We start from the raw sequence: 15891 nt of genomic DNA, 5'->3' as shown, positions 1-15891 counted from the left end.
ACAAAGCAGTTTGCCAAGGTTAAAGGCAGATCTCAAGTTAAACCTAGTGTGTAGTTGTAGTACTAATTGTGGTACTCTTTGACTATTTGTCCACTTAATTTAGGAGAAATGGGGAAATAAGTTTGATAAATATAATTTAAATAGCTTGAATTATTTTAAATAAGCAACATATATCGATATTGATTTTAGACCTGTGCTCAGCAGTTGAAGGGTTACGAGGGTAGGCTTTGAACTCCCCTGATCAGGTTCAAGGGTGGGCTCTGAACTCCCCTGCTCAGGTTCAAATTCTATCTTGACCTTGGGCAGATTACTTAACATTTCCTGTGTCTTCATCTACTGCTCTGTAAAGTGGGGTTAAGAATACCTGCACTCTATTAAAGGCTGTGGTGACGAATGTAAAGGGAAATTTTCTGCTTATAGCAGTGCTTGCCCAGAAGGGATCACAATGACGATGTCTTTGTCACCAGAGGCCAGCTGGAGCTGATAAAGCACCGTGACCTTGTATTGACCCTGAAACCCTAGATTCTTCTTAGTGCTCCTAACGGAAGCCTTTCCTAAATAATGAGCAGTAAGGTTTGTTTTAGCCAATTGTGGGGTTTAAACCCCGTGGACTCCTTATGTCCTCTCCAGGGTATTAGATTTCAGTCCTTATTTAGCAAGAACCACATGAACAGCTCCCTACCCCAGGACTTTAAATACTCTTTTTCCTATCAGTGAACTCTTACTTAGTGAATTTTTTTCACTAGACTGTGTTCCTTTGTCTGGCAAATCAATAGACTTAACTTTTATTTTTATCTACTCATCCATTCGTCCATCCATCTCTCCATCTCTTCTCCACTTATTTATTACCTTTGATGGTCTTCTTTGTAAAAACATTTTTAAAAGATTTTATTTTTAAGTAATCTCTAATCTCTACATCCAACTTGGGGCTTTAATTTACAACCTCTAGATGACACGTCACATGCTCAAGGTACTTGGGTGGCTGAGTTGGTTGAGTTTCTGACTCTTGTTTCACCTTAAGGATTGTGGGATCAAGCCCTGCATTAGGCTCCACACTTAGTGGGGAGTCTACTTGAGACTCTCTTCCTCTCCCTCTGCCTCTGTCTGCTCATGTGTGTGGGCATGCTATTTCTCTTTCAAATAAATAAATCTTGGGATGCCTGGGTGGCTCAGTGGTTGAGTGTCTGCCTTTGGCTCAGGGTGTGATTCCCAGGGTCCTGGGAGTCAGTCCTACATCGGGCTCCCTGCATGAAGCCTGCCTCTCCCTCTGCCTATGTCTCTGCCTCTCTCTGTGTCTCTCATAAAAAATAAATAAAATCTTTTTAAAAAAATTAAATTAAAAAATAAATCTTAAAAAGAAAAAAAAGAGTCACATGCTCACTGAGCCAGCCAGTTGCCCCTTACCTTTGATGGTCTGTTGATAGGCACAAATAAATTAGTGTATGTAAAGTGCTGCTATGTGACAAATATTATATCTTATTCACTCAACTGGTGTCTTGTGTATAACAACATATCACTGAGATATCTTAATTATATCTCTGTAAGAGTGTACATGAATAATAATGCATAGACTTTAGATGACAGAATGCTTCTAACTCAAATTTCAAATTTGTAAGTATGAGGTGCCTGTGTGGCTTAGGATACGTTAAGCATACAACTCTTGATTTTGGCTCAGGTCATGATCTCTAGGTCTTGGGACACACCTCTGCGTTGGGCTCCATGCTGGGTGTGGAGCCTGCTTAAGATTCTTTCTCTCCTTGTCCCCTGCCGCTTGCTCCCCTACTCCTCCTATCCCGCACATGCATGCATGCAATCTCGTGTGCTCTCTCTCTCTCTCTTATAAAAAAAAAATTGTAAGTATGATGTGGAATTCAGGATCAGGAACAGGAATCTTCAATGGCATTGAGAGGAATGGCTAGTAAGATTTTGAGTCTGACCAGTGGGGATGAAGCTGAAACATTCAGGTGTTAGTTAGGCTCAGATGCTGACATTCAAAAGATTTGTCACTCTGATTCTTTCTAACTTATGGACTATGAGTTAGAGAAAATTATAACTCTGAGCTCTTTAAGGAAACAGGGTTAAAAGGTAGTTTATTGATATATAAGCATCTGCAAAAAAAACTGTTTCAAGAGCTCAGTGCAATGCGCATACACGCCATGGCCTTGGCCTTTTGCTGTAGACTCCCAGCACAGCACACAAGGACATGCCTTTGTTACCAAGGAAATGACTTTCTCAGAGCAAAGAGACATCGAGGACACTTCTCAGTAAGTGGTACAGAACAAGGCCCTATTGTTTCTGAGACCTGCTGTTCTGTGTAACCGGAAACTCTGTGTCCTGTCCCTGTCCACCTGGCCCATCACCGCTACAGTGGCAGCAGCCAATCTGGGGTTTCCTTGGTGAAGTCCAATCTGAAGCTGACAGTCCACCTTCTCTTCCTACTTGCTCTGGCCATTTTGGTACATGTTTGAAATAACCAAAGAAGATAGGTCTTAGGCAATTTTGAATCCACCTCTGAGTGCTGCAGGAACTTCAAACACAAATGTGACAGGATCGCCTGAGGCCAAGACCCTAGATGCCACTGCTTTGTGGCCAGCTTACCTGCTTCTGCAGGTCAGCTATAGGACCACTGGGTGACTATATGGCAAAGACGATAGGAGGGACACTCAAAGCCAACAATCCAGGCCCTCCACAAGCTGGGAACCAATTTTGCTTCACATGTGAGTTCCTCTTTTTCTCTTTGTCCTTTTAGTTGAAATTAATTATTTATTTGGAATCTGTACTTCCTGACAATTGCCCAACTGACATGGCTGCAGCTCCTGTCCCCAGATCAATACTGAAAAAACTACAAAAGCAAGAAAGAAACATAGATTTTAAAAATTATGAACAAACTACCTGCCTCCATAGTGCTTCTTGATAAAGGTGTTGCAAATGAGAATAGGAGCAATGATTCTAGTGCTTGGGTGCATCACCTCCCTTTCCTTAAACTCTTTTTCTAATGTGCAGTATCAGAGAGGAGCTGATTCCCCCTTTCAGTACAGGCTCAAAGGACAGAAAGTACCCTAAATTGGAGAATACGTACTGTGCAAGCAAAAATATTAGAATGAACAGAATGAGGGTATAAAATGAGCTTGAGATAAATATCCTAAAGAAAATGAGAATATATAAGTGATTTTTTTTTAGACTTTATTTATTTATTCCTGAGAGACAGAGAAAGGCAGAGACATAAGCGGAGGGAGAAGCAGGCTCCCAGTGGGGAGCCCAATGTGGGACTTGATCCCAGGACTCCGGGATCATGACCTGAGCCCAAGGCAGACTGCTCAACCAGTGAGCCATCCAGGCGCCCCTATATTAGTAACTTGAAACTAGCATAGGAGATCATAGGAAGAATTAAGTGGAACTAGTAAGTATTAAAATACAATAGTTGAAATAAAGAACACAATATATAAGATAATTAGTAGGATAAATATGGTTGAAGGATGAACTAGATAAGGTTAAGGGAACTTTCCCAGAAGGGAACAAGAAAGGAGAAAGAGACAATAATATAAAAAGAAAATTAAGATATAAAGAGGAAAGAAGTAGAGATGCTAACATCCAGATCACAGAAGTCCCAGAGAAAGAGAAAACTAAAAACCAAATACAGGAAATGTTTGGGGAAATGATGGAGGTACATTTCCCAGAATTAAAGAACTTCAAAAGTTCTCAGATTGACTAGATTTGTGGTGTACCACACAGAGAGACACAGAAAAACCCATACCTAGACAAATTTTAGAGCATTTAAGTTTCATATAGCAAAGTCTAAAAGCTGCTAGAGAGAAAGAAACCATCTTTTAAAGGAGCAAGAGTCAGATGACAGCAGACTTCTCACAGCAGTCCTGGATGTAGTTAACAAATGAAGTAACCTACTTCCGACGTAGACTCTTGTATTCCAGCCACATTCAGATGGGAGGGGATTCTCCAAAAGAAGGAGGAGGTTCAGATCCTGGAGGAGGAGGGTGAATGACAAACATGCACCGTGGTAGCTTTGACAACTTTCTTTAGCTCTCTGGGCATCATTTCTCTAGGAAATACAACAGTCCTTCATCCATCTGTCCATCCATCCATCCATCCATCCATCCATCCATCCAGCAACAAACATTTATTTCTTTTGTAGTGCAACAAACATTTATTAAGAGCTGTTCTAGTGATCTATTATTTCATAATGAACTACCCCAAAGCTTAGTGACTGAATCAGCCATTTTATCGTATTTCACGATTTTTGAGTTGGGAATTTAGGCAGGGCTTAGCTGAGTGATTCTCTATGTGGAGTCAACTGAGGTCCTTCCTTCAGGACATCCAGATGGTGGCTGATCTGACCTGGATAGTTCAGTATGGCTCCATGTATTTGTCTGCTTCTTTGGCAGGGGTGGCTGGAAGGCTGGGCTCATTTGGGCTCATCTCCCTCTCCATGTGATTCCCACATGGACTCTCCAGTAGGGTAGCTGGATTTTTTTTTAAAAAGATTTTATTTATTGATTCATGAGAGACAGGGGGGTGGGGGTGGGCGCAGAGACTCAGGCAGAGGGAGAAGCAGGATCCATGCAGGGAGCCCGACGTGGGACTCGATCCCAGGACTCCAGGATCACGCCCTGGGCCAAAGGCGGCGCTAAACCGCTGAGCCACCCAGGCTGCCCCCCAGGCAAGATTTTAAAACTGTACATTTGTTTTACCTGGTTGGCAAAGTGATGCATAAGGAAAAACAGACAAAACGAGAATGTAGAAAATTTGAAGAGTAAAAACAAAAAAAGAAATTAGTCATAATCTCATCATCCAAAAACCAGTACTGTTAGCATTTTGATTATTTCCTTCTGGTTTTTCATTCATTTATTTTTAGTTTGTTAACCACAGTAAAAGACTTCATTCTTTAGAACCGTTTTAGGTTCACAGAAAAATTGGACAGATATTACAAATACTTCCCATATAAACTCCTCCCCTGCACACACCTTGCCCTGTTATTAATATCCTGCCTTAGGTGGCACAGCTGTTATAAGTGATGAGCCAATATTTAAATGCTCTTTAAAAAAAAGATTTTATTTATTTTTCTGAGAGAGTGAGCGAGAGAGAGCATGAGCAGGGAAAGGGGGAGAAGGAGAAGCAGACTCCCTGCTGAGCAGGGAGCCCGATGTTGGGGCTCGATCCCAGGACCCTGAGATCATGACCTGAGCCGAAGGCAGCTGCTTAACCGGCTGAGCCACCCAGGTGCCCCTAAACACTATTATTAGCTGAAATCCCTTTTTTATATTAAGGTTTATCGTCGTGTTATACAGTTCCGTGGGTTTTGACAAATGCAAAAGACCACGTATCCGTCACTACTGCATCACACCCTTAGGCTCATCTCTGATCAGATGCCACCAGAAGACACTTCTGCCTGCAGCTTCTTTCTCTGCTTTTCTGTTAGAGCCCCACCCAAGCCTTCCTTTACCTTAGGGCACTTCTCTGTGTGTTCATGAACTCCCATGGACGTCACGGAATACCCCAGCCTGTCCTTGGCCATTCCCCTAATGCTAGACACCCAGGCTGTTGACTGTTTTTCACATATCATAATAAGGTATTTTAAAATCAGCTCATGGAAATGGCTTTCCAGGACTTAGATAGCTTTTAGGAAAAACAATCAATTTAGAAAGAAATGTGTTGTGTGGCGTCTCCCAGCACCTCCTAGACAGAAGGCCTTTGTCTGAAGGCTTGAGGCCTGTGCCACCCAGAGTGCCAGTGTCCTTCTGCCCTTCGCCGCGGGAGGAGGATGGGCCTTCTCAGGAGGCCAGGAAGAAAGATGCTGGAGGGCCCTTGGCGCCCTGCTTTCACAGGAGGCCTGGGCTCGGGCAGCCCGGGTGGCTCAGCGGTTTATCGCCGCCTTCAGCCCAGGGCCTGATCCTGGAGACCCAGGATCGAGTCCCACGTCGGGCTGCTCCCTGCATGGAGCCTGCTTCTCCCTCTGCCTGTGTCTCTGCCTCTATGTCTCTCATGAATAAATAAAATCTTTAAAAAAAAAAAAAAAAAGGAGGCCTGGGCTCCAGGATTCACTCCTCTCTCGCCTTCCTCCCTCCTGCGCTCCTCGCAGCCTCTATATGTAAACCTGGCACTACTTGCTCTTTGCTCTCAGGGCTGGTTGGCCCAATAGGGACAGTAGCGCTGCTGTTGGTAGAAGTGAACTTGGGCTGTGTGGGATGGCTTTGGTCAACATGTCACTCTGGGTACTGGGCAGGTCACGCTGCCTCTCAGAAACCTCAAACTTTGTAACTGTCCAAAAGTTTTTATCAGAGGGCGAGAGACTCCACAGATAATATCTGTTTACTATTTCTCATAAAAGTGCATGCCAAAATTAATACATTTGTTTGTTTTTGTTTTTAATGTGAAATTGATAACCCTCCAGCTATATCTGCAGAACCCTGGAGTCCTGCGGCGCCTGGGTGGCTCCGTGATTGAGCATCTGCCTTCGGTTCAGGTCGTGATCCTGGGGTCCTGGGATCGAGTCCCGTGTCGGGCTCTCTGCATGGAGCCTGCTTCTCCTTCTGCCATGTCTCTGCCTCTCTGTGTCTCTCATGAATAAATAAATAAAACCTAAAAAAAAAAAAAAAAAAAAAAAAAAGGAAAAAGGACCCTGGAGAATAACAGCACTTTCTCCCACCCTGAGTCACGTTTCCTGACAAAAATTTCGCGTGGATGTCATTATCGCCACTTCACAGTGAGAAGCTCTGGCCGGATCTGAAGTTCTCAAGAGACGGTGCTGCCACAGGCTGCCCTTCACGGCTGTGCCACAGGCTCACAGCTGGTATGTGGCAAACTGGAAGCTGGATCCAGGACGGCGTTTCCCTCACCCGCCCCAGCTGCCCAGGATGGGGCAAGCCACCTTTCATATCTGGTCCAAGGCACGTGCGCAACCCCCAGCCTGTGCCCCCCGCCCCCCACCATGGCACCCAGAGCCTTGTTTGTTTTTGCCCCGGGAGCCCAGGTCTGTCCCCTGACCTCTGACCTAGCACTGTGTGTTCCAACCACTCTTGGTCTGTCATCCTGGCTCCAAACAAAGTGAACGAAAGCTCTTCAAGCCCTGCTTTCATACTCGAGGGGTCAGTGAAAATGGGTGGTGTAGTCATGTGGCTGATGAGTCATTTCGGCCTTGAAATAACAAGTAAAATATACTATAGTTCACGGCCTAGCAAGGCGTAGCTACCAGCTGGGAAGCAGCGCGCATCAGGAGCGCCCTCTCTGGGCCACAGAGACTTGGGTTTGGGTCCTGTCCTCATACCTCAGGCCGCTTAAACTCTCTGGGCCTCAGTTTCCACTTGTGTAAAGCAGGGCTAAGCAGAGTGCCGGCTCTTCTAGGGCCCTAGTGGGCACCAGATGAGGAAAGAAGAGGCACTGAGCCTGCCGCCCGGCATAGTAGGGCCTCACCACGCTGCTGCCTGGATTCTGCGGCCGCCTGGAAAGTTCCGGAGGCTCGGTCTGTGGGTCACTGGATCCCCAGGGCTGTCCGCAATCGCTTGCACACGGCGAGGGGGCAGCCTTCCCCGGGAGCGCCTCTGCTCAGGTCTTGCAGGCCTCCTGCCGCCACAAGTGCCCACGGCTTCAGGTCGCGGACCTCCGAGGGAGGGAAAGTCACCTCATAATTGTGCCACGCGCGCGCCTGGCTCCGAAGAGCCAAGGAGCAGGCGACGGGGGCCCACGCGCCAGGTTCCAGGTCCGCCGGAGTTTTCCGAGGTGGGAGTTCCCGTTTCTTGGATTTCTCGGCCCCGGGTCGCGGCCTCCACCCCGCCGCCCACGGACGGACGGCGAGGCTTTGCTTCCGTGGGGGCGAAGTCTTTCAAAAGCGGGGAAAACGCCTTCGTTTGCTGTCCTCCCGCGACGTGGGCAGGTTCTGAGCGATTCCTCGGGGGAGCCGGGCCGCGACCTCCAGCGACGTGCACGGGGCAGGAGGTTAAACGGGCGCGTTCGCGGCGGGTCTGTCAGCTGGGAACTCGCTGCGCAGCCGGCACGGGCGGGGGCGACCGTGACACCCTCCTCCCTTTAAGAGGCCCCCCTGGGCGCCCCCCTGACCCCCGGCGCCCCCCGTATACCTGGACACCGCGCGCTCTGCAGGGAAGAGGGGGTCGCGAGTGCCCTCGAGGGCGGGGGCCACCCACCGGGCGTTGCTGCTCCTGCCGCCGCCGCGGGCCCGCGCTGCGTGAGGGGGCGCCCGGCAGGGGGCGCTGCGCACCGCGCGGCCCAGGCTCCCGGGAGGCGGCGGCCCTGGGGCCTCGGTCAGAGGCTCGAGGCCCGCGGGGCGCCCAGGGCCGAGCGAAGCGTCCTCCGGCCGCCTCACCGCCGGGTCGGGCCCGTCTCCGGGCCCCAGGGGTCGCTGCGACGCCTCAGACGCTCTTTGTGTCCACGGCGGCCCGCGCTTTGGGCCCGCGCTTGACCCCGGGGCACCAGCTCTATTTGTGCTCGCACAAGAGACTGCACTATCTCAGGAGCACTTTTATCTTTATAAACCCACTCGTGACAGATTTGTATTCTGAGATGTTGTTGTTGTTGTTGTTGTCGTCGTCGCCCTAAGCTCCGAAAGTAGGTTTGCCTGGTATATTATTTATGCGTCCCAGAGCGCGCCCTTTAGAAATTCAAGGGAAACTTGTAAAATGTTATCCTGGAGGGAAGCCCAGGAGGGGGTTGTTCTTGCAGCGGTGACTTGGTCTGAGGGGGAGCAAGAAATGCAGTGAGGAGGGGGTGTACTGAGGGGACCTGCCCAGAGTTGTTGTCCACCCCCTCCAGCACCTAGAAAAAAATGGAGATGACTGGAGTTGACCTGTTCTAAGGATTTTTTTTTTTAAGATTTTATTTATTTATTCATGAGAGACACACAGAGAGAGAATGGCTGAGACACAGGCAGAGGGAGAAGCAGGCTCCATGCAGGGAGCCTGACGTGGGACTCGATCCTGGGACTCCAGGATCATGCCCTGGGCCAAAGGCAGGCGCCCAACTGCTGAGCCACCCAGGCTGCCCTGTTCTAAGGATTATGGCAGAATTTTGGTATGGGGGGAAGAGACACAAGATGGGGTTCGAATTGGAGAGAGAACAGATCTGGAAGGTCTGAGAAGGGTTTGAGTTAAGTGAACAGGGAGTGTGAATGATGCCCTGGGCTCACATCAGGAGAAGCACCTGAAGAGAGAACTTGGTAACTTGCCAGGAGGGGGGAACGGGAAAGGCTTTCACCTGCAAGAGCCCGGCGGGGAGCAGCAGCTGGCCTGGCCTTGAAGTACTGGGGTAGCCATACAAAGGGGGTTCTCTTACCTGCCTCTCGCCAGCGTGTTCCTCTGACTCTTCTCCCACATTCAGAGGGAAATAGATTTGGGAGAAGTTCCCCACATCCTCATTCCTGGCCTTGTCTAGTTGTTTCTCCAGGATTTTTCCTATAGGTGTCCGATCCCCTTTTACACCCTGTGAAATCACGAATCTCAATCTTTCCCCTAAGGCTTCTCCTACAGAAGTCTCTATGTCTCATTAAAGTTTTTGTGTTTGTAGTTATGTATTGCTTCTGGTTTTTTATTTTTGGTTCCTGTATGTTTTTGCTGAGGAAAATGATCTTTGGAGCCTGGAGAAGGTAGGGAATCTGTGGTTTCTCTAGATTGCCCTTTTCCTTCCAGGGCTCATGGGAGGGGGGGGAGGGGTTCTGTCCCATGGACTTTGGCTTTAGTGGACTTGGGTGGGGGTCCACAGGAAGGGTGTGAGTATAAGCACTGAGCACTTCTCAGGCACAAGGACATGGAGGTTTCAGGTGAGTCAGCAAACAAAAGCATAAACACTTTGAAAACCAAGTCCAGCAGAGTTTATTTAGCTTATTTCAAATAAACTCACCCCCATTCCCACCCCTTAGGGCACACACGAAGAATGATGCTTGTATGTGTAGTATATTCTCGTGGATATATGCAGTGTCGTGAGTAATTCTTAGCTTGTGATGTAAATTCTATCCTGTTCTTGCTCACTCAGAGACATGTTTTGGAGTTGAAAATGAAAGAATTCGGATTCTTTATAAGTTTGTGAAGTTTTTGTGTGTGTGTTATGTGGGAGAGGTAACAAATGCAAATGGGAACTTTGCTAAGAGATGAGGATTGATCCTGATTTATCAGGGCAGTAGATAAGAACAAGGCCAGAAAATAACAGGTATTCACACAAAGAACCATGCGTTGGTGTGGCGTTTTTACTACGTGGCCTTTGTAGAATAAATAGGGTGAATTCACATCATTTTGGAGAATGTGAAGCTAGGACTTGTAGAGGGCTTATGTGAATTTTTTTTAAGACCATGGTATATATCACAGGTGTACTGAAGATTCCAGCTGGCAGCTCATGCCTTTAAACACCTCATGCCCTTTGTGAGGTGAGTGGGGAAGACCAGGTGCAGGCCTGATATGTGCCTCATTCCATTTTCGGAAGGGCTGAGGTGAGGCGTCTCCTACAAGTCAAGAGGGCCAAGACCCTGGCCACGTCCCCCAGTGCTCAGGTGAGTGTTCTTCTCTGAGTGCTAGTATCTGATGGGTCCAACATTTGTGAAACACGCTGGCCAAGAGGCTGGCTGGAATATTGTTTGGCATTCTCAGGTTGACAGAACTGGTTTTATGTAATTTGAGAGGTGTGTGGCATGTGAGCCAGGCTTTTATCACTCGCCCCCTTTCCCTTCCTGGGAATTGTTTGTGTGGCGGAGATTTCCTGTCTGTATTTTTAGTGTCTCATTCTCCATGGTTGCTCAAGTATCCATGGCCATGTTTTACTGACTCACGCAGATTCCCAGATGCCCCTGATAAAACTGATGGCTACTCAGTGTGGAAAGCCCAGGAATTGTCCCATAGCTTGCCTCATTGGGACAATTATTTGGGGAAAAAATCTGGTTTTTCAGAAAACAGGGTTTTGCAGATAGCTTAGCTTTCAGAATGACAAGTTTTGTTAATTAGCTTTCTTAATGCTGAAGCAGAAGAAGGATATATTCTGGGGTAAAGCAAGAGGGAATGGGTACAGCAAGTATTCATACTGCATTTTTTCCACCGTCCCCTCTCCTTGCTGCTGCTTTCAGGCCAGCTGGAGTTCCCAAAGCCCCGCGTCTGTGGGCAAGGCTGCGTGGTGAAAGAGCTGAGTCACAGCTTTGCTTCTCTATAATTATAAATTTTATCACCTCATCTGACATAGAGAGGGTGTTGGTTGGAAATGAAATACACATTAGGAATAAGCTCTTTAGAAATAGAAAAAAAGAGAGAGAGAAAAAAAGAAAAAAAAAGCAAAAACAGTAAAAAACAAAACAAAACAAAACCCAGCTTTCACAATGTGAAGGCTTTTTTCCACTAGCTAAGGTCATGAAGAGACAGAGGAGTCATTTCCCCTTCTTGCCCATAAAGTCATGAAACTTAAAACATCAAAATAAACAACACTGTAAATTTCTTGTCCAACCCTCTTCTCATTATTTTGTTTCGTGTCTTCAGAGCCCAAGTTTGGAGAACATACCTTGTCAGCTGCCCCCACCCTATCTTTTCTCCCATCTTCTTTGCTGTTCTCTCAAGACCTTATTGGAAATCACTTTAGGAATGAAGTCTTGTCTCCCTAGGAGATGTCGTTTTATGGTATGTCATCGTGCTTCTGAAACTTAAAAATTGTTCTTGAAGGGTGCCTGGGTGGCTCTGTAAGTTAAATGTGTGCCTTTGGCTCAGGTCATGATCTTGGGGTCCTGGGATCAAGTCCCACATGGGGCTCCCTGCTCCGAGGGGAGTCTGCTTCTCCCTCTTTCTCTGCCTGCCAGTCTTCCTGCTTGTGCTCTCTCTCTCTCTAATAAATAAATAAAATCTTAAAAAAAAAATTTGCCCTCGGGTCATTCTCTGTGTACATCACATCTCTAATAGACTGGAAGTTCTAGATCAGAGGCAGTGCCTTCCAATGCCTCTTTGTTCTCTTTGTGCTTCTTTCTTCCATGGGGTGGTCTTTAGTATGGGGAGCATCCAATCTCAAATCTCTTTTCCAACTTTGACCAACCAAGCTCCCACCTAGCTAAGCTAAGGACAAACTCCCTTTCCAATCGCATGTGTAAACAGCCCCCCCAAATAGCCAGGACATGCAAACCCATAAACTTTCCTAGTACACCTCTACCCAAATATGACCTTGTTGATACCATCTCCTTTTAGAGGACAGATCCGGATGTTTCTGTTGCTTGGTTGCTATTTGCCACATGCTTCCTGGACAGGTTTCCAGGTAACCTTAATGGTTGTGCTTCTGGGGAAGGAGGAGTAGAAAATAATTCACCTCTTCAGTAAGTGGTTGTAAAAATATAACAGCATTTAAAAGCTTTTAAAGAGCAGCCCTCTCCTTCCGGTGGCTCGGGCCCTGTTAGCTTTGCGATAGGAGCCCCCATAGTGCTTTGTGCTTGGCAACCTCTGACTTGGACAGAAGGCAGATTTAAAGGCCAGAAGATTGATTTTTTTTTTTCCCCCAGTAGAGAGCTTTCCATGAGGGGTGTGGGAGAGGAATGACTCTGGGGAGCAGTGGTCAGTGAGGCTTACTTCTCCATCTGCTCTTCATTCATGGGTGAGGCTGAACAAGCTTCTTGTCTCGACAAGTGAGTCCCAGACCACAGAGGGAAGCAGTTCATCCTGGGGGTCCCAGGGTGATGGGGCACCCAGAATTAAGAGGTACGGACTGTCTGTCACTGCCTCTCCTCCCACTCGCATTCCCATCAAACCTTGCAGGGCAAATGTCCCCAAATTGCATGTGTGTTTTGCTTTGATGTGGCCACAGTGTGGCCACCCAGGCTTACTCTGGTGCAGCTGGAGCCCATGGTTCAAACTAGGCCTGACTGTCCAATTTCGGAAATTGGGAGGCGTATTCCCCTCTGCCAGGGCTTGGAATTTACCTTCCCTAGAGCATTGAGTAAGAAACTCATGTTTATAAAATCCCAAGCCCCAAGATTTCTTCCTGTCAGGGCTAGAAAAGAAGTAGGCACATAATGTCAAGCAGACCCTGCAACTTCTGTCCCTCCATTCCTGCCCAGCACAAAGTTACCGGGGGAAAAACAGGTCTAGGTGAGGAGAGGGGGTGTATTGGTTGGTTGAACCCTGAAAATGGAATTTTAAAATTGTCACTGCAGATCAAGTCATTAAATTTTTGGTCTGTAATCTTATTACTTCCAAAACTATTTCTAAAAGCTATATATAAAGTCCTAAAAAAACTACACTGTATCTCAAATGCTCTGTGTAACGTTTTGTTTTGTTTTCCCCTAAGAAGTGCTAATGTAAGTCCTCTAAAAGATGTACACTCTCCATGTGCTTTATTTTTTGTGCAAATATATATATATAAATATATATATTTAATAAAGTTTTTTTAAAATCAAGCACTCAGTACTTGGCAGTATCTAACAGTTGCTAAATCAACTCCAAATCTTCTCTAGGTCTCTAAATCAACCTTTTGGTGTCACCTTGAGCTGAAAGCCACTTCTGCTCAGCAGCCATGTGCCCATCTGTGTTGATTCTCATGGACATACTGATAAAGAGTTTATCCACCATGATGTGCAAACTGCTTCTTATGATTTAGAGAGAGAGCTTGGTTACACAGCACCTCCTAGTTCTTAAAATTAAAAATATCAATGTCCATTTTATATAATGGGACCTAATTAAAATATGCATGTAAGTCTTTTATAAGACATGAGAGGTGTGGGTCGTGCAATATTCTATGGGTGAAGACATAACCATGTATATATTTTGGTGTTCAGCAACTCCATGAAAATAAACTCCGTGAAACTCCATGAAAATAAAAATTCCAAACTACCACCCAAAAAAATGTCACTTGGCTTTAAAGATGGAAAGTAGTGAGTTTCTACAGTTTCCAATTATTTGGGCTGTGCAAGGTTAAAGCGAGAGGAGCTGAAAAGTTCACGTTAAGGCAGCTTGAGGCTCACCTAGTCCCACATTTCCAGCAGGATCGAATTCTCTGAGTCACATCAACTCTGGGTGGGAGATTCACTGAGGAGTGGAGCAGGGCAAAACCCAGTCTGTGGGATGCTAGAAGTAGAGGCAAATGGTTAGAGTTCCCACAAATAAAAAATAGTGAGATTCATTCTCCTCCCACCCCACCAGACACAATTCAAAATAGACTAGTCAAAATCACATCATCGTCATGAAAAATCCTCCCATGGTCATTACCTGGTTTGTTAAAATATGTTTAATTTTTCCTTTCTCTTTGAATCGCCACCACAGTAAGCTCGTGCTTGATCTGCCCCTTGGCTACCTTAGCAGACAGCAAGGCGGGGCCGTTGTGGGGAAGGGCAGCTATGGAGGTGGTCATTTGAGAGAACGTAGGGCTCTAAGCCAGAGGGTCGTGCTCCTGCCCAGCCAACGGGGCAAACAGAATAAAGACACAGCCCCAGCAAGAACTCTCGAGTGGGTGGATTTCAGAATGTGTAGAACAGCTCTTCGTAGGTCTCAAGCACTGGGTACTTAGTTTATAATTTGCACACATTCATTTTCTGGCTGGAAGGCTGGAGGCAAACAGACAGCTCATTAGGAAAATAACCGAAGAGCTAAATATAATGGAGGAAGTAGGCAGCAGCTCCCAGACAGATGAGCATGGCTCATAGTCCTTCACGGAGATCAGAGGCCAACCCAAACCAACGTGTGTGTCCCTCAAAGGTCAGCCATCCAGGGCTTTGTCAGACCAGGAAGGGAACAGTTTCAAAGGGCCTTTTGTGGAACACGCACAGCTCTGGCCCCTGAGATTCAAATCAGGATCTGGAAACCTGTGTGGCAACTGCTCACACGCACAATGCTTAGAGACCAACGGGGCCCTCCGTCGCCCTTTTTGTCGTTTGTTTTTTTCCCTTTTTATGAGCACCAAGGTTTCCCTGTAGTTGGATGAGAGATCATAAGAAACAAAATAACCAAGAGATGTAGTTATTTACTTATTTTTGAATAAAGCCAACATAATCTTCATTGGATATTATTCAGAGAACTATATAGGAAATGGATTTAAAAAACATTTAAAACATCATTATTTGTATCATAGGTCCTGTTGCCTTGTGGGTAATAGAGTATACGTGTATAATATTTCCATATATGGGAACAAAAACCCAACCTTTGAAAAGATAAGCAAGAAACTTGTTAAAAATGGAAATACAACTTAAAGTAGATGCTCAATGGCTTTTGACTTCTACTTTGCTAAATCCTATCTTCTCTATGTATTATCTTTTCTTTCACTTAAAATGGCCAACAATTCTTCTCTGGCCTTTTCTATCTTTGGTGAGTGTTAGAAACAAACAGTGAGGAACAGGGAGTGCTGATGTTTACTGTTTTGCTTCTAGTCTCTTTTTCAGTCAGTACATAGTTCTTGTGTGTTTTGATTAGTTTTTCTCAAGCAGGACCCTCAAGGGCTCTGGGCTTTTCAGATTTTGTGTTGTATGAAGCTCAGACCTCAAGAGAAGAAAGCCTAGTGCCCTGCCCTGGCTCATGCCCCACTTTCTAAGCTGGGGCCCATGGCTGGTCCTTGTTCTCTGAGTTACAGCTTTTGTAACTGTTGGCTGAGTTGTTAAGGACATTGAAATGGAATAATGACTATATAAACCCTACTCACATGTAAATTATGTGCTATTATTAGTAAAGTTACTATTTTATCCCAAGACAGAGGGCCACTGGCAGTCATTCATTTGTTATACAGTTTTCCTTTTATTCCTATCATTCCATTCTACATGTTTTCCCTTCTATTTCTGTCCCTGGTTGCCTTCAAATTTTATAAGTTTAAAATGATGTCATCATTATTGAGCCATGCCTCTGAGTCAGCCACTGAGCATATGAATCAACTGAAATTAAGGGAAGAGTCATCTCAAGTCCAGTAGGACCTGACACTGTGGAGTCAGCTTCTCTT

General features: G+C 46.1%; 2 long non-coding RNA genes across 2 annotated transcripts; one reads left to right on the top strand and one right to left on the bottom strand.

Annotated features, from left to right (window-relative positions):
- Window positions 1-6359: 6359 nt before the first annotated feature.
- Window positions 6360-8075, bottom strand: LOC144293078 (uncharacterized). The gene is made up of 2 exons (XR_013360581.1): window positions 7007-8075; window positions 6360-6594 (listed from the first exon to the last, which is right to left on the bottom strand). It is a non-coding gene; the product is annotated as an uncharacterized LOC144293078 (long non-coding RNA).
- A 135-nt stretch (window positions 8076-8210) lies between these two features.
- Window positions 8211-13313, top strand: LOC144293084 (uncharacterized). The gene is made up of 3 exons (XR_013360589.1): window positions 8211-9607; window positions 10323-10504; window positions 11475-13313. It is a non-coding gene; the product is annotated as an uncharacterized LOC144293084 (long non-coding RNA).
- The last annotated feature ends 2578 nt before the right edge of the window (window positions 13314-15891 follow it).

Source organism: Canis aureus, chromosome 2, assembly GCF_053574225.1.
Source record: "Canis aureus isolate CA01 chromosome 2, VMU_Caureus_v.1.0, whole genome shotgun sequence".
NCBI classification, from domain to species: Eukaryota; Metazoa; Chordata; class Mammalia; order Carnivora; family Canidae; genus Canis; species Canis aureus.
Note: the sequence above shows the minus strand (reverse complement) of the source record. Positions and strands in the feature narration are given on the sequence as shown.